At 41.0% G+C, this 9456-nt stretch overlaps 1 pseudogene; it reads left to right on the forward strand.

Annotated features, from left to right (window-relative positions):
• Positions 1–447: 447 nt before the first annotated feature.
• On the forward strand, positions 448–552 carry LOC112849197 (U2 spliceosomal RNA; annotated as a pseudogene).
• The last annotated feature ends 8904 nt before the right edge of the window (positions 553–9456 follow it).

Here is a 9456-nt window from a genome sequence, read left to right on the forward strand (position 1 = left end):
TTAGCTATTTCCAGATTCCATCTCATTTACTCATTGTCCTACTCAAATATTTTCATTTTCTATGGGTGTGAGATGTGAGAAAGCTGGATACAGTTGTCTAGGGTAGTAGTTCTCAGCTGAGGTGATTCTGCCACCCAGGGAACATCTGACAATGTCTGGCGAACATATTCGTTTCTCGCCACTGGGGAGCTGCTTACCGGCAACTAGTGATTAGCGGCTGAGGAAGCCGCTAAAACATCCTCTAGCACACAGGATAGTCCCCCATAGCGTTATTGGACCCAACATGTCAATAGTGCCAAGGATAGAAGTCCTATTCTAGGGCCCCTCTCACTCTAAAGTTCTGTTAGTCTGAATTATGACTGTTCTTGAGGATAGTATGTGGCAATATTGGGTATGGCTAGGAATGGCCAGCTCTAACCTCCTAAGCACATTTATAATAGTAGACCCATCGCTTCTCGGCCTTTTGGCTAAGATCAAGTGTAGTATCTGTTCTTATCAGTTTAATATAATGGTAGACCCAGTAGGCAGGTAAAACGTGGGGCAAGACTTCCTGTATGCTTACAGGAAATCAAGCTCCGGATAGTTGCTTGAGATGGTATATATTTCCAAGCAGTAGGTGTATTACTTCTATGACAACATCAGCACTCCTAGGTGAGTATCTTCCTTTCTTTCCCTCTTTACTTGTTTTCAAGTTCCATATTCTGAAATCAACTTTTTTGTTCCACTGGACTATGACCTATCTTATTTGTCAGCAACTCTCCCCTCCCTACTCTAGGCCTCCCTGGGACTGGCTCTGTTGGGATGGGTCATCTGATAGGCAGAGGTTTGCACTGAGCAGTTTTTTAAGCCACCCCAATCCTCATTGCTCCCACTTGTAATTTCTTTGGAAGTTGAAGTCATCCTGTGTTTTATTACGAATGCCCTACCTCCAGGACTAAAACCTTCCACATCTTCCCTCTTTGATGCACCCTCCCTGTTGAATTTTTAGCACTTTAGGGTGATTCAAGAGATGAAGGATTAAAACTGTCGGGACAGTCATACTTCTTGATCAAAACGGCCCCTGCCACCCGTTCAGTCAATTTTTACAACACATTCACATCTGCCACCTGGTACCAAGAGTAGATTTAGTGTAGCATTAGATTCTTTTATTTATACTTGGATTTAATTGAATGTGGGCAATCGTATTAATTCTTGCTCTTGGCTGGAAGAAAGCTCAACAGGCCCACTGTCTCTGCTAGGTAAATGTAAGTAAGTCATTCCGTTCTCTGGGGCTTCACTGAGCTTGTATGTAAAAAGAGCGGTAGCAGCCCAAAGGCTGCTGAGATTCTTTCCACCTTAAAACAAAAGAAAAAGCACTGAAATTTTGAAAAATATATTGATATTAGGACATGCACACTTTATGCTATTGGCTTGTTGCTAAGGGTGTCATTTCTACTGAAATGAGGAAGTTGGTTTTTACAGTTGGAGTCAGGAAATAGTTTACATCCTTCTCTAGGGTTTAGAGTCCCTGGAAGATTAAGGTCACTGGTGTGACCCATGATAGCACTTAAGAGTTGGAGAAACCAATCCTTTCATTCACTTAAGGAACATATATTTGGCCCCTATTATGCTCTTTGAGTACAATAATATTTGTCTTTATTTTGCAGATGAGAAAATTGAGGCACCAGATGGCTAAAGAGACTGTTAAAGACAACCCCACAGTTTTGACCAAGGAGGAAGCGGAAGGGCACCAGGGCACAGGGGCTAGGTCCAAAATGATTAAAAATTTCCCATTCTCTGTTCCATAATTTGAATCTCAAATATTTGTTTCTCTGACTTAAAATTGCAACTTAAAATACTCATTGTTTACCACCCTAGTTTGTAGTGTTATGTTATCGATCAAAAGCCGGAGCATAATTTAATGTGTTTTTTGGTTGTTATTTTTTTTAATACTTCACTTATTGTCCTGCTTGTTTAGAAAAACTGCTTGAGTTTTTTTCTCACACTGCGAGGTCATGCTCACTAGATGGACAACATATTTCACCACAATGCAACAACTAACACTCCTACTGTAATTTCCCTCCTATTCTCAGTAGATAGTTGAGTTGCAACAACATACTTCAACTCATGATGGGAGACTGTCAGTCCAGCAAAGAAAATGTGTCCTACTGATGCATATTCCAGTTTAGAGACCTCCCTTTCTACCTTCTTTCATGAGGCATCTCAGGGTGACTTAATTAGTAAACCCCTAATCCGTTGTCCGTATTTTGGAGACCACTGGACCTCAGTGTGCATTATGATCCTCAAGGCTCTCAAATCTTTTAAGGTCCCTAAGTGTTCAATGTCCTCAACTCAGAAGGCAAATGACTACATTCTTAGGCCTCATTTTATTGCATTTGCCTCAGACTTTGTTTCCTTAATTAAGTACGTGTCTTTAGCCAAAATGCTTGGGTAGTATTGGCAAAGCAAGGCAATTGGAAATGTGTTTAGAGAACTTCCTCCTGGTTTCACACTAGTTAAAGCTATATATCATCACCAACATTTAGTGTTGTCTAGTTTTTCTACTTTTAGCCAGTATAATGGATTGGAAGAGGTAGGGGCACCTGGGTGGCTCAGTCGGTTAAGCATAAGCCTCCAACTCTTGATTTCGGCTCAGGTCATGATCTCATAGTCAGGTCGAGTGATGGAGCCCCATGTCAGGCTCTGTGCTGGGTGTGGAGCCTACTTAAGATTCTCTTTCTCACTCTCTAAATAAATACATAAATATTGGAAGTGATATCACACTGTGGTTTTATTTCTTTCTTAAGTTTATTTACTTTCAAAGAGAGAGAGATAATACATGCAGGAGGGGCAGAGAGGGAGAGAATCCCAAGCAGGCTCCACACCATCAGTGCAAAGTCCCATGCAAGATTCAAACTCACAAAGCAGGAGACCATAACCTGAGTCAAGATCAAGAGTCGGCCACTCAGCCAACTGAGCCACCCAGCCGCCCAAACACACTGTGGTTTTAATTTGCATTACCTAATGGTTATTATCTTCCATACATACATACATACATACAGTCAAGTGTCTCAAATACGTATAAGTGTGTGTATATATATAATCAATCATTACATATAAATAAACTCACATCTATCAGATATATGATCTGCAAGCATTTTCTGTTAGGCTGCAGTTTGTCTTTTCACTTTCTTAACAGAAATATTAAAAGAGTGCATGTTTTAAAATTTGATGAAGTCCAAATTGTCCATTTTTAATTTTGTGGATTGTGTTTTTGATGTCACGTCTATGAAATTTTTGGCTAATTGGAGGTCTTATAAGTTTCCTACATTTTAGAGGTTTAGGAGTAGTGTAGTTTTAGATTTTAAATTTAGATCTGCGATCCATTTTGAGTTATTTTTTGTATATTGTACAACTTCATTTTTTTGCATATAGATATTTAATTGTTCCAGTGCTATTTGTTGAAAAGATTGTCCGGTCTCTATTGATTTCATTTGTACCTTCATCAGAAAACAGTTGTCATAAACATGTGGTCTGTTTCTGGACCCTCCATTCCGATCCAATGATCTATTTGCATATCCTGATGCCAATATGATACTTTTTTTATTACTGTTACTTTGTCAGAAGTGTTGAAATCACATGGTACTGCTCCTTCAAACTAGCTCTTCTTTTTCAAAGTTGTTTTGACTGTTCTAAGTCATTTGCATTTCCACTTGAACTTTACAGTCAAATTACTTCTGCAAAAAGCCTGCTCAGTGTTTCTTTGTGTTCCTCCTTCTCTGTGCTTCACCTGAACTCTCTCTGGAGGCAATATGCTGAGGGAAGGGGAGAGGAGGGGAGAGGAAGGAGCAAGTCATCTGATTGTCCTTCACTGCCTGATGTCCATGTCTTGAAAAATATCATTTCGTATATTTTGTCTTTTTCTCTCTCTCTCCCTTCCTTCCTTCCTTCCTTCATGTTATGTCAGGCAGGAGGGTAAATCGAGTTCCTGTTCCTCCATCTTAACTAGAAGCAGACTTGTGGTTACGTTTTTTGAAGTATCCTTATCTTCTAGATATCTGTCTAGACATACTGAACTATGTTCAGAAATGACATGATATCTGAAATTTGCTTCAGTATACTCCTGATGTCAGAAAACTTTTCTATGGGCTTGAAATTTTCCACAAAAACTTTTCACCGTAAGGGTCTTAATACCTGCCTATCTTACAGGATTGCTATGAAGATTAAATGTGGAATTATACGTAAAGGGCTTTAGAACTATGCTTAGAACTTAATGAAGAGTAGCTATTAATACTATATACTTGTATCAAGTCAACCATCAAAGATATACAGAAGTCTGATTAAAAAAAAACAACCTCCAATGAAAACCTTTTAATCAAGAATAATTGTTGCAATGATGCCTGGGGCAATGGGGATTCAGTTTGGGCATCAACTCCTCTAGATTTGTTCTTTCTCTGAATTGCCCTAGTCCCCTGTTCCATCCACTCTCAAAGCACTTAAATATGGCCTGATAGCTCTACATTTATGTATCTGCCTCCAATCTCCTGACATCTCCTTGCATTCATTTCTGTATCCTTAGAGCCCAGCACAGAGTAGACACTCAAAACTCACTTGTGGAACTGGTTCACATTGCCATCTCACCTGCCCACCTCTGTGACCCTCTTCTTTCTGCACACTTTGTTCCCACCTCTTGCTCAGTCTGCCATGGGTTGATGTGTTCTTGTTTGAGAGCATTGGCCTTCAGTTTCTACATATGTACTTCCTCAAGCTCACTATAAGAAGTTGGGAAAAGCTCTGTGCCTCTCCACACCTTTTCCAAACACGTCCTGGTTGTGGCTTGTTTGAGCCAGGCAGCCAGAGCTCAGGTGACAGTAAGGAGGTAGCAATGAAAGGAGGTCTCTAAGGATAAATTCAGACCTGCATGGCACCACTTCAAGCTAATCCTCCACATCCTCTTGGTCTTCTTGGATAGACCAAGGTGAAATATTCAATCAAGAAAACTGAAGAACTTAGAACATAGCATGTTAGGACTAGAAGGGCCATTGAGATAATTGAGCCTTCTTTTAACAGAGGGTAATATTCTTAGAAACAAACAAACAAACAAAACAAAACAAAACAAAACAAAAGCATATATTTCCTACCTTACCCCCGACATGGAGCTAGTCTGGTCAATAATGTGGGAAGAGATAGTCCTGCTCTCATACCTCTTTTGCACATCCTCCAACCACCAAATGTGTGCACAAGCGCATAGGTGCACACACACACACACACACACCCCTTCTTTGCAGCTGGAGGCATCTCTGAAGAATCCACACACACACACACACACACACACACACACACACCCCTTCTTTGCAGCTGGAGGCATCTCTGAAGAATCCTTAGGTCATTGATAAACAAGAGGACAGTGGGTACTTGAATTCCTGGTTTCCTTTCTTTCTATTAACTAGTCGACAATGCCACTCCTGACAAAAACAACAAAATGTTCCACAGATGTGTCTGTCTCCTGGATGTCTGAGCTGTGGGATCCAATTTTAATAGAAGTGCTACTGGAACAATCACTGTTTTCAAGAAAGAATCAGAGGGAGAGATGAATAGGCAGAATGCAGAGGATTTGGGGGCAGTGAAAATACTGTGTATGATACTCTAAGAATGGATACATATCACTGTACCTTTGACCAAACCCATAGAATGCACAATACCAAGAATGAATCCTCGTGTAAACTGTGGACTTTGCATGATAAGGATGTGCGGATTCATCTATTATAGCAAACATGCAGTATATGGGAAATCTGTATCTTCCTCTTAATTTTGCTGTGAAGCTAAAGCTGCTCTAAAAAATAAAGTCTTTAAAAAAAAGAATGAGTCAGAAATGTTTCCAGCTCTTTTCAAGGGGGAAAAAGGCCACGTGATGTCCAAACTGAGATGGTTTGAAAGCGGAGAAATGAAAGATACTTTCTGCTTGAAGGCTGGAAAACATCAAAATCGGTTTGAGAGTGTGCATGTGAGAGTGGTTTAATAGCACCATCCAGTGGCACAAAGCAATATTGCCACTAAAACTCAAAAACAGGGTCCAATCATTTAAAAAAAAAAAAAAAAGTCAACAAGTTTTAATTTGAGAGCCTCTGATATGTCAAGCTTTATACTAGACACTGGGAACATAGCAACTGTTATTTACAAAAATCTGTACACTGATTTCAGAAAGATTTGTACATGTTGCTCTTATAGGTATCCCTAATTTGCTGTCTTCACCACCAAAAAGGTGAGTCAGGCCTCTAGGACAGGAGTTTAGGATAGATCTTCCTTACTTCTTAGTCTAGGGTCCAAAGTGATGTCAGCTGGCTCAGAGCCTAGAAAACACAGATCTTTTGAACCCCAAGCTCCTGATGCGGGCATTTTGGGGGAAGCAAGACTTTTTGCAAAGTCTCCCCTAGAATACTACTACCCAGTTGTTGTTAATCCGGGAATGCAAATGTATATACTTTCTTGAGTCTTGAGTAAGGCATTTAGATTTGGGTCATTCCCATGAAATCTTGAAAAATCTCCATGACTTCCTCCCACAGACTATAATAGGACTAGGACTCAAAAAGGATCTGATCAATCGGCAAAATTTTCTTCCTTCTGGTTTCTCATGACTCCACCTTGTGAGTGCTGATCAGACCCAGTTGGAAATAACTATGGTTTATACTTCCAATGAGGGAAGGCGTCTTTGCTGGACATCCTGGATTACTTGTATACAGGCCAAGCAGTCTGTTGCTAGCTGAGCTCTTACTTTGCCATTTTCGGTTTTTTTGAGTCTCATCCACAGACCATTGGGTAAAGCTGAAAAGTTTTTTGGTTCCAGTGATCAGTATTAAACCTTTTTGTTTGTTTGTCTCTCAGTTGCAGAAGTAGCTTGGACAAGGCATTTGCTTCCTCTGACCTCCATTTCTTTCAGTAGAAAAATAAAGTCTGGAATGATTGGACGTGGGTAATCAGTTGTGTTATCCTGCTGGAGGATGTATGAAAAACATTTTAGAGCTTCAGACAACCCAAACTCTTAAAAACCTGAAAAGTTCACTAACCAAAGAAAGACTTGGATTTTAATTTCTGCCAATAGGGCCCACTAGTTACTCTAAAGGGCCCTCTGTATAAAATATAATTAGATGGTGAGTCAGACCAACACAGTAGACACAGTTTTAATGCATTATTGCACTTACTAGAGTGAGGAATTTTCTGAGGGTCTAAGAATTAAATAGTAATAGTAACAACTAAAGCCTGAGCAAGGAGTAGGAAGTAAATGAGCAGAGGAAGGAGCTATAAATGAGGTTGCCTGGAAGTCAATATTCATGTTGTTGCAATCAACGTGCCCATCATAGGTGTCTGGGATTCTCCCAGATGCCATTGAAGGAAATATAGTCCACAAGTTTAAAAAGTCCACAAAACGCACAAGGAAAAAGCAACAGACAGCAGAAACAATAATGAAAGACTTAGACTCCCTCCCCAAAGACTTCATATATTGGCATGAGCTGATTGAAATGTACGATAGTCACATGTAAAGGTTAAAGGAAATAACAGAGGAAATAAAAATAGGAAAAGAAAACAAGGATATAAAAAAAATAATAAGGCAAGTTTTAGAAAGAACTAAATAAAATTTGTAGATTTCAAGTACACACACACATCTCAGTGGCTAAGTGGAACAGAACTGAAGATACTGATGAGGGAGCATAAGGCAAGTTTAGGGCAAAGTACCAGCTAACAACCCCCACCCCTCCAGGTGGGGTAAGTGTGATATTCCTCAGGCACTCCTAGCTGCCCAAGAACAAAGGAAAGGAAAGAAAACAAATGGTTAACTGATAGAGATCACAGCCATGCAGGACCTGAGTCTCCATCAGGTTACAAATGTCTTAGTAAATTACAAGAAAAAGGCAATCTTATCAACAGCTTAATCTCCAGAAACCTACAGATTCAGTTACCTGGAGCTCCAACATCACCGTCCATCCATAGTGATGTGGGGAACAAAGACAAAAAGGAAATGTTAGGTATAGTTAAATTTCTTTATACCCTGCAGACCATTGACAAACACTTGAGGCAAAGTATAACATTTCTCAGGGAACTCCGCACTGTCTTAATGTTAATACCTTACTAGAGGAAAACAACCTTAGCTTGACAATAGCAAGGCCCCAGGCATCTTATGAGTTCTCTTTAGCAGAGACTCAAAGTCCTTTTGGAGGCCTCCTTTTTTCCTTTACCTCCCCCAACTCCATAGTATATAATCAGTCTTCCCAACCACACTACAGCTCTTTCAGCCCACAGGTCCCTGCTCCCCATCTGTGCTTTAATAAAATCAGCTTTTTGCACCAAAGATGTCTCAAGCTGTCAACTCCAAACCACCACCACTCCAAAGTCCCAGCAAGTTGATGCTAATAAGATGATTTCAGGTGGAGACCCTAGAGAGCATCAGGATGGGCCTGGTGACCAGAAAAACAGGTGATTAGAAGATTGAAACTTTCAGCCCCACCTGTCCACCGCAGGTAAAGCAGCGTGGAGGTTAAAACCCTAGAGTAACTCTTGAACATTGAAATTTGAAGAGCTGCTAGGTTAGTGAATACATCAAGGTGCTGGGTTGAGGGGTGAGCCCAGAGAGGGCATAGAAGCCCTGCACCCCTCGCTCTATACTTGTCCTATGCATCTCCTCCATCTGGCCGTTTCTGGGTTGTACGCCTTTTTAGTAGGTCAGCAAACGTAAGTAAATGTTCCCCTAAGTTCCGTGAGCCATTCTACCAAATTACTGAACCCAAGGAGGGCGTGATGGGAACCCCAATTTAGAGCTGGTAGGTCGGATATGCAGATGAGAGCCTAGGCTTGTGACTGATGTCTGAAGTAAGGGTTGTCTTATGGGACTGAGCCCTTAAACTGTGGGATCTGATGCTGTCTTCAGGTAGATAGTGTCAGAGCTAAGTTGCATTTGTTGGGGTTTGGGCGTGGGGGGCGGGGGGGTAGGGGACGGAACTCACAGACAAGAAAGAATCCTTGAGACGTCTTTGGTGCAAAAAGGTTATTTTATTAAAGCAGGGGGATAGGGACCTGTGGGCGGAAAGAGCTGCACTGACTGATTCTATGCCACAGAGTTGGAGTTGGAGTTGGGGAAGGTAAAGGCAAAAGGGAGTCTTCCAGAAGGACTTTCATATGCTAAAAAGGACTCATCAGACTCTGGAGGCCTTGCTGTAGTCAAGCTAAGGTTGTCTTCCCTCTAGGGAAGGAGTTCCTGGAGAACTGTTATACTTTGTATTTGCCACAAGTATTTGTCAACGTGTTGCAGGATTTTTTTTTACCTCAATAACCAGGATTCATTATCTCACCGCTTCGAAGAATGAAGAGGTGGGCACAAAATGAGCAGCAGGCAGAAGTTTATTAGAGTATAAGATTAGAAGGGGGGGTGCCTGGCTGGCACAGTTGTTTAAGCGGCTGACTTTGGCTCAGGTCATGCTCTCGTGG

This window comes from Puma concolor, chromosome C1 (assembly GCF_028749965.1).
Source record: "Puma concolor isolate L17-30 chromosome C1, mPumCon1.1.hap2, whole genome shotgun sequence".
Classification (NCBI taxonomy): domain Eukaryota; kingdom Metazoa; phylum Chordata; class Mammalia; order Carnivora; family Felidae; genus Puma; species Puma concolor.